Consider the following 14,041-nt stretch of genomic DNA (forward strand, 5'->3'; position numbering starts at 1 on the left):
GAGTATAACATAACTCATATGGCAGGCCAAAACCTGAGAAGATTCCATACAGGCCCTGTCTGACAATTTGTTGTCCTTCTGTTGCATCTCTATCAAAAATACAGCATCTGTGCTGTAACGTGACATTTTCTAAGGCTTCCATTGGCTCTCTAAAGCCGCCAGAAAGTGGAATGGGGTGTCTGCTGCCTCTGGGCAAAGAACAGCAGCAAGAATTTGTTAGTGGTCACGAGACTACTCCATTTTTTTCTTTCAGCCTTTCAATGAATACAACGTTGCCCGGTTGGAATATTATCGCTATTTTATGTGAAAAATAGCATAAAAATTGATTTTAAACATTTTTTGTCACGAAATGCGCTCGCGCGTCACCCTTCGGATAGTGACCGGAACGCATGAACAAAACGGAGCTATTTGAATATAACTATGGATTATTTGGAACCAAAACAACATTTGTTGTTGAAGTAGAAGTCCTGACGAAGAACAGCAAAGTAATCCAATTTTTCTAATAGTAATTCTGAGTTTAGGTTGTCCCAAACTTGGTGGGTGTCAAATTAGCTAGCCGTGATGGCCGAGCTATGTACTCAGAATATTGCAAAATGTGCTTTCGCCGAAAAGCTATTTTAAAATTGGACATAGCGATTGCATAAAGGAGTTCTGTATCTATAATTCTTAAAATAATTGTTATGTATTTTGTCAACGTTTATCGTGAGTAATTTAGTAAATTCACCGGAAGTTTTCGGTGGGTATGCTAGTTCTGAACATCACATGTTAATGTAAAAAGCTGGTTTTTGATATAAATATGAACTTGATTGAACAAAACATGCATGTATTGTATAACATAATGTCCTAGGAGTGTCATCTGATGAAGATCATCAAAGGTTAGTGCTGCATTTAGCTGTGTTTTGGGTATTTGTGATGCATGCTAGTTGCTTGGAAATGGCTGTGTGTTTTTTTGTGTCAATGTACTCTCATAACATAATCTAATGTTTTGCTTTCGCTGTAAAGCCTTTTGGAAATCGGACAACGTGGTTCGATTCAGGAGAAGTGTATCTATAAAATGGTGTAAAATAGTCCTATGTTTGAGAACTTTGAATTATGACATTTTGTGGTTTTAAATTTGGCACTCTGATTTGTCACTGGCTGTTGAATAGTGTGGGACCATTTTGTCCCACCTCCCCTAGAGAGGTTAAAGAATAACATCAACTTCTAACACTGTGTTCTTTGTTTGTCTGTCGCCAGTTAGTCTTGTCTTGTCAGCTCTTACCAGGGTGCTTTCCCGTTTTCCTGTGTTTGTTTGTTTCCTAGTTTTCCCGGTTCTGACCATTCTGTCTGTTCTGATCCCGAGCCTGCCTGCCGTCCTGTACCTGCCTGACTCTGACCTGATTACGAACCTCTGCCTGCCCTGACCCTGAGCCTGCCTGCCATCCTGTACCTGCCTGACTCTTACCTGATTACGAACCTCTGCCTGCCCTGACCCTGAGCCAGCCTGCCGTCCTCTACCTGCCTGACTCTGACCTGATTACAAATGTCTGCCTGCCCTGATCCCGACCCTGCCTGCCATCCTGTACCTGCCTGACTCTGACCTGATTACGAACCTCTGCCTGTCCTGACCCCGAGCCTGCCTGCCATCCTGTACCTGCCTGACTCTGACCTGATTATGAACCTCTGCCTGCCCTGACCCCGAGCCAGCCTGCGGTCCTGTACCTGCCTGACTCTGACCTGATTACGAACCTCTGCCTGTCCTCGACCTGCCCTTTGCCCCGTGTTATAATAAATTATTGAGAACTGTACTATCCACCTCCTGTGTCTGCATCTGGGTCATATCCTGAGACGTGATATTCTTGTAGACTGTATGAATCCATCACTGACAATGCTGCACAGAAAAGTAATCAGTACATAACAACATAAAATATTACAGCGCAACTTTGATTTTAGAAGTGGGGAGGACATAAACTGGCGGGGGATCTGGGGGTCCTCCCACAGGATTTTCTGGGCATCTACAACTCATTTCCTGCATTTCTACACAATTTATTGAATGTGGCTGCTAAAATGATTATTGATCATCCTGAATGAATCATTAATAATGATTAGTGAGAAATTATAGACGCACAAATATCATACTCCCCAAAAAATGCTAACCTCCCCTGTTACTGTAATGGCAATCCACCATTTCTTTTGGGCACAAAATAATCTGAAACACAACCAAAGCAAAATGCAAATGCACCCAACAAATTTGTAGAGTCACAAGCTTGATGTAGTCATTGCGTGCTATGAATGTGGGACCAAATACTTAACTTTGTACTACTTTAATACACATTCAAGTGAACTTGTCCGAATACTTTTGTTCCCCTAAAATGGGGGGACTATGTACAAAAAGTGCTGTCATTTCTAAACCGTTCAATCATTATGGATGAAAATACCCATTGAATGAAAGCTGACAGTCTGCAGTTGAACTTCATAGTCATTGTTTGATTCCAAATAAAAAAAAGAAAATAATGCTTCACTGTCCCAATAATTACAGAGGGCACATATCATAGGCCTAATAGTACTCTAGAGATCTTTTTACTTGCACATAATATAGCTGGATCGCCCCGTCCTGCCCCTAGGGGTCCACCGCCCTGCAGCGCCCCAACCCTTCACACCCCACTCAGCTTTAGGATCTTAGTCAAACATTCATTATTGGTTTCAGGTGCGTTAGGCCAAGGCCAGAGTGACAACCAACAGTACGGCAGACCCCCAGGGACAGAACTGCGCAGCCCAGTAGCTAGGGACTGCCTAAATAGGTATCTCGCCTAGCGTGGGCCTGTTTTCAATAGAGACTCATTTTGTCTTACAATATTCCATATAAGGCATCCAGGCCTTATGAAAGTTGCCCAGTTTACCCTTAATCTTATAATAAATCAAATCTAGTAATACATAACTTGACATTTCTGCCATCTATTGCGACATTGTGGGAGGATAACCAACCTTCCAATTAATGGAAATGCATTTCTTAGCCACTATAAATGCTAGGTTACACAGTTTCTTCTGATAAGTCTCCAGTATCAACATTTCCAAGCAAACAAAAACAGGGAGAAGGGAGAATCTGTAAACATGCTGAGATAAAACAACATACTCTTTGCCAGAATTCAGCCTGCCTTCACAAGAGCATAACATATTGAAATCTGGCCCCTTTCATGTTTTACACCAGCAGAGGAATTACATTTCTGAGTGCATGATATTCAGTTTCACTGAGTGGTCTTAAACTGCAGTAATTTATGTCTGAGATTATATGAAAATGGCTGGGCATTCAAACATATCTGTATACATTCATCATCATCAATAGCGTCTCCCAGATCTTCCTCACATTTTTGTTTTTACATGTTTGTGTCATCAGGAAAATCCTCTATCAACCCTTGATACAGTTTGGAAATCACCTTTAAAGGTTTGTCAGCCTGCCTTAAAATAGTTTCAATCTTTGATGCTTCTGTCTTGTCCAGTGTTTGCTGCACAGAGAGAATAAAGTGTTGCATCTGCAAAAGTTCACCTCAGCGCCATCACAAACTGGTCTTCCCTGGCTGCCTGACCCTGCTGAGAACCCTGTCACCATCTGATCCTTCCAAGACGAGGCATGACAAAGAATTACCTTGGTGTACATTTATACATTATATTGTCCAAGAATAGAATCAATAGATCAACCATTGAAATTACCATTATTCCCAGATCCCAGACTGTAGCCTTCCGATCAACTCAAGATGGAAGTTTCTATCCATTCACTGATTGTTATAATATACTGAAAAATTCACCTGAGCTCCATAAACTGGTCTTCCCTGGCTGTCTGACCCTGCTGGGACTCCTGTCACCATCTGGTCCTGCTAAGACATGATGAGCATAGTGGTGTGTACTGACTGTGCACTAGAGGTCGACCGATTATGATTTTTCAACGCCGATACCGATTAATCGGCTGATTTTTATATATACACTGCTCAAAAAAATAAAGGGAACACTTAAACAACACAATGTAACTCCAAGTCAATCACACTTCTGTGAAATCAAACTGTCCACTTAGGAAGCAACACTGATTGACAATAAATGTCACATGCTGTTGTGCAAATGGAATAGACAACAGGTGGAAATTATAGGCAATTAGCAAGACACCCCCAAAGGAGTGGTTCTGCAGGTGGGGACCACAGACCACTTCTCAGTTCCTATGCTTCCTGGCTGATGTTTTCGTCACTTTTGAATTCTGGCGGTGCTTTCACTCTAGTGGTAGCATGAGACGGAGTCTACAACCCACACAAGTGGCTCAGGTAGTGCAGCTCATCCAGGATGGCACATCAATGTGAGCTGTGGCAAGAAGGTTTGCTGTGTCTGTCAGCGTAGTGTCCAGAGCATGAAGGCGCTACCAGGAGACAGGCCAGTACATCAGGAGACGTGGAGGAGGCCGTAGGAGGGCAACAACCCAGCAGCATGACCGCTACCTCCGCCTTTGTGCAAGGAGGAGCAGGAGAAGCACTGCCAGAGCCCTGCAAAATGACCTCCAGCAGGCCACAAATGTGCATGTGTCTGCTCAAACGGTCAGAAACAGACTCCATGAGGGTGGTATGAGGGCCCGACGTCCACAGGTGGGGGTTGTGCTTACAGCCCAACACCGTGCAGGACGTTTGGCATTTGCCAGAGAACACCAAGATTGGCAAATTCGCCACTGGCGCCCTGTGCTCTTCACAGATGAAAGCAGGTTCACACTGAGCACGTGACAGACGTGACAGAGTCTGGAGACACCGTGGAGAACATTCTGCTGCCTGCAACATCCTCCAGCATGACCGGTTTGGCGGTGGGTCAGTCATGGTGTAGGGTGGCATTTCTTTGTGTGGTTTTCCACTTTAATTTTGAGTGTGACTCCAAATCCAGACCTCCATGGGTTGATAAATTGGATTTCCATTGATTATTTTTGTGTGATTTTGTTGTCAGCACATTCAACTATATAAAGAAAAAAGTATTTAATAAGATTATTTCTTTCATTCAGATCTAGGATGTGTTGTTTAAGTGTTCCCTTTATTTTTTTGAGCAGTAAATATTTGTAATAAATGACAATTACAACAACACTGAATGAACAATGAACAATTTTATTTTATCTTAATATAATACATAAATAAAATCAATTTAGTCTCAAATAAATAATGAAACATCTTCAATTTGGTTTAAATAATGCAAAAACACAGTGTTGGAGAAGAAAGTAAAAGTGCAATATGTGCCATGTAATAAAGCTAACGTTTAAGTTCCTTGCTCAGAACATGAGAACATATGAAAGCTGGTGGTTCCTTTTAACATGAGTCTTCAATATTCCCAGATAAGAAGTTTTAGGTTGAAGTTATTATAGGAATTATAGGACTATTTCTCTCTATACCATTTGTATTTCATATACCTTTGACTATTGGATGTTCTTATAGGCACTTTACTATTGCTAGCCTAATCTCGGGAGTTGATAGGCTTGAAGTCATAAACAGCGCTGTGCATTTCAGTATTGCCAAGAGCTGCTGTTTGAATGAATGCTTACGAGCCTGCTGCTGCCTACCACCGCTCAGTCAGACTGCTCTATCAAATATCAAATCATATTCTTAATTATAATATAATAAACACACAGAAATATACGAGCCTTTGATTAATATGGTCAAATTCGGAAACTATAATTTCGAAAACAAAACGTTTATTCTTTCAGTGAAATATGGAACCGTTCCATATTGTATCAAATGGGTGGCAACCCTAAGTATAAATATTACTGTTACATTTCACTACCTTAAATGTTATGTCATAATTATGTAAAATTCTGGCAAATTAATTACGGTCTTTGTTAGGAATAAATGGCCTTTCAACAGTTCGCAACGAACCAGGCAGCCCAAACTGCTGCATATACTCTGAATCTGCTTGCACTGAACGCAAGAGAAGTGACACAATTTCCCAAGTTAATATTGCCTGCTAACATAAATTTATTTTAACTACATATGCAGGTTTAAAAATATATACTTGTGTATTGATTTTAAGAAAGGCATTGATGTTTATGGTTAGGTACTGTCATGACGTTGGCCTGTGGGTAAGGTTTATGACCCCCCCCCCATAAATACCTTTCCCCCTTCCCCTCTCTTTCTGACCCTACTGAAGGACTGCTGTCCTGAAGGACTGCTGTCCTGTTAAATATAGAGAGTCTGGGAACATCAAACAAATGGGGAAAGGAACCATATTTTGGTAATAAAACCAGTTGGAAATATGCTTTGGAACGTAATGAGTATGGATGTCAGTTCGGTTGTCATCTGAGACATTATGACTGATGACAAGACGACATAAACTGTACCTGGGAAAGTATACACCCTCTAGTTATCAGAGTCACATGGAATTGTTATGCAATTGAATTGTTTGATATTGAAATTGTTTGTTAGGAGATTAAATGTAATTTTAGCTTCCAAATGAGAGAATTGGGTTTTCATAAGGAAAGTGCCCTGCTTGATCAGTGGCCCACCCCTGTGAAGAGACAGGGGTTATAAACGATGAAACACATCCTTCCCCCTCTCCACTATATAAGCCTTTGACGAAAAGATAACCACAAGTTCCAGTACGTGAGGTCTGCAGCCTCTACGTTAGAAGGACACACGTCAAGTACAGAACTAAGCCAACCTCGGCGTGAGCTTTGGTGGCGAATGGTATGAACTTTGAGCTTATTCACTACAGAAGTGATACTTCCTAGCCGTTGAGTTAACAGCGGCCGCTGTAGATGTGGGCTAGGAAAGGACGGACGACAGATCCAGTCTAACAACGAACAGACGAAGATACCACCACGTATCCAATTTACCACCAGAGACATTCTTCCGAGGACAGGAAGATCTGTTGGCCAACCCGGCCAGCATCTACGACCAATCTACCGAAGCGCAGCTCAGAGTAAATATTTATTGCATTTTCCTTTTCCAAATGGGCGGTAATTTAGAATGCATAAGATACTGTATTTACGATAGCATAGCTGCTGTTTCTTTGTTTCTAAGTCTTCCCGCTCTTTCATTCAAGCCCAACCCCCTTTCCTTTGTGTAACCAGCCATCATACAGGTTCCGTCCACCAGGGATGTTTTCTGTATGACATCATTTGTATTCTGTGTATTTGTAATTCTGTGTGATTAGTTAGGTATTTAGTAAATAAATAATTAAACCCAATTTTGTATTGCTGATTCAACTTGTTAGCCAGGGTTCGTGAAGATAACCAAGAATTTACAACTGTCATTATGAGACTGAAAATAAGACAAGGGTTAATATTGACTGCTATCGATGTAAAATATTACTAAGTATTTTAAGAGTTTATTCGGAAGATAACGGCTCTATAAACGTTCTTCCGTGGTGCCCCGACTTCCTAGTTAATTACATTTACATGATTAGCTTAATCAGGTAATATTAATTACAGAGAAATAATTTTATAGGTTAGCATGTCATATCACTTAATTCGGCATAGCCAAAAACACGACAGTACATTATTTCCACAATTGTGCTTTTTTGGTGAATGCGCTTTTGTTAAATCATCACCCATTTGGCGAAGTTGATGTAGGCTGTGATTCGATGATAAATTAACAGGCACAGCATTGACTGTATGCAACGTAGAACAAGCTAGTTAACCGAGTAATATCATTAACCATGTGTAGTTAACTAGTGATTATGTGAAGATTGATAGTTTTTTATAAGATAAGTTTAATGCAAGCTAGCAACTTACCTTGGCTCCTTGTAGCCACAAGGTCCTTTTGATGCTGCACTCACGTAACAGGTGGTCAGCCTGCCACGCAGTCTCCTCGTGGATTGCAATGTAATCGGCCATAATTGGCGTCCAAAAAGGCTGATTACCGATTGTTATGAAAACTTGAAATTGGCCCTAATTAATCGGTCGACCTCTACTGTGCACGCTGACAGTGAAGTCTGTAGAGCTGTTTATGCAGTGTCTGTGTGAAAAGTAGGGAATTAGCTAGGGAAACTGACAGATTAATAACGTTACATATCTAGACTGATTGTGATTGAGGCAAAAATAATATCTAACATTGGCCAACTTTTGGCTAACTCTATGGTACATCAACTGGCAAAAAACGAGCCAAGTTAATTTACTTCTGTTGAAATGGGACAAAACAAAGGCTACAAAATATTTCCATACACCCAACAGCTGTTAGACACTGCTACCTGACAGATAGCTAGAGGCTAGAGCTGAACTGGTTATGGTAGCTACTAGGCAGCTAGCTGGCAAGTTCATTCACTTCAGACAGAACTTCAGTCGAGAGGGGATGAAACATTAGCTACCGTTATATGTCAGTTACACTACTAGCTCAGCACTGGGAATAAATATATGTTTTCAGTTAAGTCAAACAGCAGTTACCTTGCCAGCTACATCAGTCAAATATACAGTAGCTCGTTTTTTATCTGCTTGCTTTTACAACTCGGAGAAAAAGTACAACACACACAGACAACAGTTGTCTCTGTTCGCACGCTCTGTGGTGTCCGTCCGCATGGTCCTAAATCCAGCAGGCTGAAACCACCAAACAGCCTACCCAACCGCTCTGAGGCGTCCGTATGGTCCTAAAGCACACTTATGCCGCTTTAGGTATCACAGTGCAATGATAAAACTGCGGGGGACAAAAATGCAATTTCAGAATGTGTGTGTGTGTGTGTGTGGGGGGGGGGGGGGGGTTAGGTCCCCCCGTCCCCAGTGAAAAATAATATGAATAAGTCCTCTGCTTCCTGTGTGTGTGTGTGTGTGTGTGTGTGTGTGTGTGTGTGTGTGTGTGTGTGTGTGTGTGTGTGTGTGTGTGTGTGCGCGTGCGCGTGCGTGCGTGCGTGCGTGCGTGCCTGCACTTCCTCTTCAGTTACAGACAGTAAAGTTATATTTGACCTCGAGAAAAAAGGGACAGTGTGTGTACCGTCTATAAGACTGACTGCAGGAGGTCTTTCAGCTTGTGTTACTGACAGAAAAGTGAACCCACACCCTCACTGCAGCAAACTGTATGTCTATATCTCCACAGATGTACCATCAAGGACCATGCACTGACTGCAAACACAAACATCTAGATACCTCTCATTGTTGACTTCTCAACAACAGAAAAGCACTTCCCAAACACACAGAAACATCGCTTTAATCCTGAGTCATTTCGGAAAGGCATTATTTTCAGAGGAATGCAAGCAGCAGAACCTGTCAAGGCGACAAGATGAAAGATAATTGGTTTATGCATTTTCAACTGTTTGAATGAATTTCCAATTGAAACTTGATCCCGGAGAAAGCACCTGACGAAAAATAAATCTGTTAATATGTTTGCTCAGAGGTGACTATGTAATACGCAGGTGGTCTGTTTGGGCATAATTGAAAGTTGATTGATTTCCTGGATGACCTTTCTGAAGCTAATTGCTCAGTTTGGTGCACAACAAACATAGATGGAGAGGAATCTAGTATGCTCTCTGTGGAATGTATAATAACTAGATATGCCTGGTTTATGGGTATGAGATATGAGATATGCTTTACGGAAATGACTAAGAGACCGCCATGAGGGGCCAGGGTGCATCAATACAGCATGACTCATATTCAAAGATCAATAAATAAGTCCTCTGGGTAATTAATCTGTGCAAACGTAGGAAGCAACACACTTCTCAATGAGCGTGGGGGGGGATGAAGACATTGTAAGGCATCACCTTGAACTAATTGAGAGGAGGTAACAATGAACAAGGTTAGAGACACACTTATTATAGTCTTATAAAAGTACAGCTTTAGAAAGAGAAATCTTACAGCTTAAAAGTGAGGCGGCAGATTGCATCAGAATGGAGTCTCGACTTGGATGAAAAGGTATTTTCATCATCTAAACCAAAGAGTCATATCATATCATATGTAATGATTTACAGATAGGGAATTGTAAAGAACAAAGAGATGACTATGACATTGGGAATATTGTTAGGATCTTGGCTATGCATCAATGTGTTGTTTGGTCCTTTTGGAGCAGACCTACATTTGTGTGGGACCAAACATGGAAAAATATTCTGTGCACATTTCAATGTGAGTGAAAATCGAAGGTGAGTAATGATCTTTGAGAAAAGAGAGACTCGTCTTCAAAGAGTTTAAAAAACCTTAATGGTAGGCAGCGTTACATTGTCTTCAGGGGTAACTTTGCCTCAGTAACTACATTCACTATTCTTTTTCAAACGAAGGCTCCTGTGAAACCTGTATCAGACAAGACTACATTCTTCCCAACATCAAAACAGACTGACTGATAGATGGCATGAAGTTGATACTCAAAAGATTAGGAGTGTATGAGACAGAACCTTGAGGGTCCAATTAGTGAACAGTAAAGCTGAGTGGTTCTGCGGCCGTTTTTATATCAATATCAAATCATTTCTGGGTAACAATGAAGCACCTTACTGTGATTGTTTTCAATTAAAATGGTCAAAATTAAACAAAAATAGCATCTTAGCAAAGATCAATTTCTCAAGGAAGAATTGTGCTAGTACTGTCTGAGAGTGGTCTGAGTGGGGAGGGGAAATTAGCTGTTATTGGTAGAAATGTGTAGAACTCTCCTTATTGGTCTATTAACTAATTTACCGCATTGTGGTCACCGTGGAAGGCCAAAACTCCATCCCACCAAAACATGCTGAAATTTCAGGCTGTCTTTTCAAACAGCTCTTACACTAAAAGGGCATTATCATCATTTTAACAATTTCACAGTATTATTCTAACCTTAAAGTGTGAAAATATATATAAAACAATGGAAAATCACATTTTTGACTGCACTGGGCCTTTAAGGGTAACATAATCAAGCACTAAAAGGACACCCTACTATAATCATATATCGTCCATGTGAGTGAATGTATTGCATCCATTCCCAAATACTGAGGAAGTAAATCTATTCTTACAGGACAACATAGTGTATATTATCTATTGAGAAGGTTATCCTTGACCAGCCACCTGTACAGACCAACAGACAAGCAAACAAGCAGAGCAACTGAAGGCACCGAGACAGGCAGCTTTCCCATTTTGGCTAGAGGGAGAAGTTAACCAGCGTCACCATAGAAACAAGGCTAAAAGTCTGGCATAGACCAGGACGATGTCCATTAATAAGAATGAATTCTGCGGCACGACACAACAATTACCAATGTTTCCATCCAAAAACAAGAGAGGGTGTTGTTTGAATTCCAGGGTAATGTAGCCACCCTGCCAAGACGAAGTAGCAAGGTTTCAGAGGAGAGTAAGTGGGAGGAATAAATACATTCTATGCAATACGTTCTATGCCTCTAGTGTATAAGATGAGAAAAGCAAATGTGTGTGTGGCCAAAAGAAAGGGCTTAGACAAGTTGACCTTACTTCTTCTTGGTCTCCGGAATTGCTCATTCTCTGATATGATTTCAGAAACCAAATGGCGCCTAGCACCAGTGTTATCTAGCTAGGTACTATTTAGTATTCATGGGAATATTAGCGGTTAGCTGTGAAGCACCGATAGCTGATAAGAGTGCAGGCTAGCCAGTGGACCATGAAGCATTGAGATGTGTCTCTCGTCTAACACCCTTACCTCAGCCACTGCCTCCAAGAATCTGCTCTTATTGAGTTTACTTTTAAATTATTTAAACTTACAGTACTGTCCATAGCCAACAAAGAGTTTTTAGAAGTTGTGAGAGATACCAAAAAAAGCAGCAGTGTTATCTATATAGCTGAGCAAAGATTCAGACTGTACGAAAGGCTATGAAGAAGGCCAGTGTCTGTCCTTGTTGATATGTAAGTACATCTTTCACATGTTTATGTCTAAAAACGCACTCTGTGACGATAATGTCATCTTTCAGGTTTATGCTAATTAGTAGTTTATACTGCGAGCTAGCTCCCGTTTTCAGTGTCATACAATTTCGGACATTTAGCCTTGTATTTGCATCAGATTATGTCCCCTAGTACTTCCATCCGTACTGTAATGGCTATCACAGACCAGGCAATCCATGCCTACTAACAGTTCCATCTGAAAAGTATAATTCTTCAACCATTCTCCATAAGAATATCATGTTTTATGTTGCTGTCCCGAATCATCTCTTGTATTAATCTAAACTCGCACATTATTTCCCCTTGCTTCTAGCCTGGCATTTAGTTTGGTACTGTCTGCCTGTCCGATATTTCAATTTTGAATTTTGTACCATGCATAAAGTGAATGGTGCCCAGACGAGACAACTTTTTCTGAGCCAGTCAAAACAACGCCTCAACGTCATTATCATGGACATATCCAAGTAAATGCCAATAGAAAAAAAGCTCAAACACGTGAAAATGCAGCTAGTGTACTGTCATTCCAGGGTCAATGTTTGACGTGACTGAGTTAGCTGAAGTTGGTTGGCTAGCTAGCTAAGAATGTTATCCAGCCTGGAAGAATGAAATTGTATGAATTGCATATTTTCATTGTTATTTTAATATCTTGGTAACAGTTTTATAGAAGCAATAAGGCACGCGAGGCAGTGCTGTATCATGAATACAGTCACTGGTAAATGGGTGACTGTATTCATGATACAGCACAGGCTTGCGTGCCTTATTGCTTACGTATAGCATTAAGCCATTATAGCCATGTTATTATTACATGCATATTGCTTCTAGTATAGTGAATTAGATATTGTATTATGTTTATATGTCATTCACTATTGTATCTTTCTTTGTCTCTTTACTTGCAGACCACGCACACACTCTTAGTTATCACAAGCTGTCAATCAAAGCCTTAAAGTGCCCTGGCCCATGTACAACATACAATGTTCTGTGCTGTTCCGTGCCTGTATTGTGAATCTTCAGCATCATTAAACCACCTCGACCGCAATCCTCTGTCTTGTCTGTGCCCTTACCAGCACACAGGAGCTATCCACCAAAGTCCTCAGTTACACAGACGAATGGAGAAACATTAGTGATTACGTTATTCTACGATATTCAGAAGTCCAACCATTCTTCAGTTCTCAATTGCATTCTCAATTGAGTATTCCAATTGAGAATGCAAACAGCCAATACCATGCCAGCCTGGAGTATTCATTAGAACAGGAGAAGTTTGACCTTTCTCCTGGGTCTTGATTACTGGAATGTTCAGCAAGTGTTGGGTACAACCTCTGAAGAGATACATCCAGAGACTCCCCACACTGAGTCACCTTTGAATGATCCAGCAAAAATCGAAAGACTATTAGCAAGATGTTCCCTTGACTTCCAATTTTGCATACCGGCAGCTACAGGGAAACCAAGTGAATTGTGTTAAACAATTCAGATATTTATCTTCCAATAACATCTGAGATACAGAAACTCACCAGAATATTGAGAAGTGAATACAACACTGTCTATAGGGGATATTGGAAATGGAAGAACTGTAGATGAATCTCCAGACAGACATTCATCATTTCATCTCTTCCTCAATCAAACAGTCATATTGAAATGGGATTATGTTCATGTGATGTTCTGTTGAACCTACTCAGTACACAAACACAATTTCATGTTAATCCCACCCAGGAACAAATTATAGGTGCAGACAATACAGAAATATCCATTCAAAATTATACAGAGGTCTGGGCTAAAATCAGAATCACTGCAGTTGTTAAGGTCACACACACACACACGTGGCGAGCGCACACACATGCACAAACACACAGAATGATTGCCATTGGTCCTGAAGCACTGTTACTCTGGTATCATGTTGTCTAAAAGCAACACATCGCTGATGGTTCTTTATTAGCCTTGACAAGTCCAAGTATATAATATACAGAATTGTCACTCATACATTTCTCTGTACTGACTATTCATACATTTCTCTGTATTGACTATTCATACATTTCTCTGTATTGACTATTCATACATTTCTCTGTATTGACTACTCATATATTTCTCTGTATTGACTACTCATATATTTCTCTGTATTGACTACTCATGCATTTCTCTGTATTGACTCTCATATATTTCTCTGTACTGACTACTCATATATTTCTCTGTATTGACTACTCATATATTTCTCTGTATTGACTACTCGTATATTTCTCTGTACTGACTACTCATATATTTCTCTGTATTGACTACTCA

The 14,041-nt window shown here is 40.6% G+C and overlaps 1 protein-coding gene across 2 annotated transcripts in view; it reads right to left on the reverse strand.

The window, feature by feature from the left end:
• Positions 1–14,041, reverse strand: part of LOC106599258 (dipeptidyl aminopeptidase-like protein 6) — a 128,980-nt gene that overhangs the window by 63,020 nt on the left and 51,919 nt on the right. The window lies entirely within an intron of this gene.

The sequence above is a fragment of the Salmo salar genome, chromosome ssa03 (assembly GCF_905237065.1).
Source record: "Salmo salar chromosome ssa03, Ssal_v3.1, whole genome shotgun sequence".
Taxonomy (NCBI): Eukaryota; Metazoa; Chordata; class Actinopteri; order Salmoniformes; family Salmonidae; genus Salmo; species Salmo salar.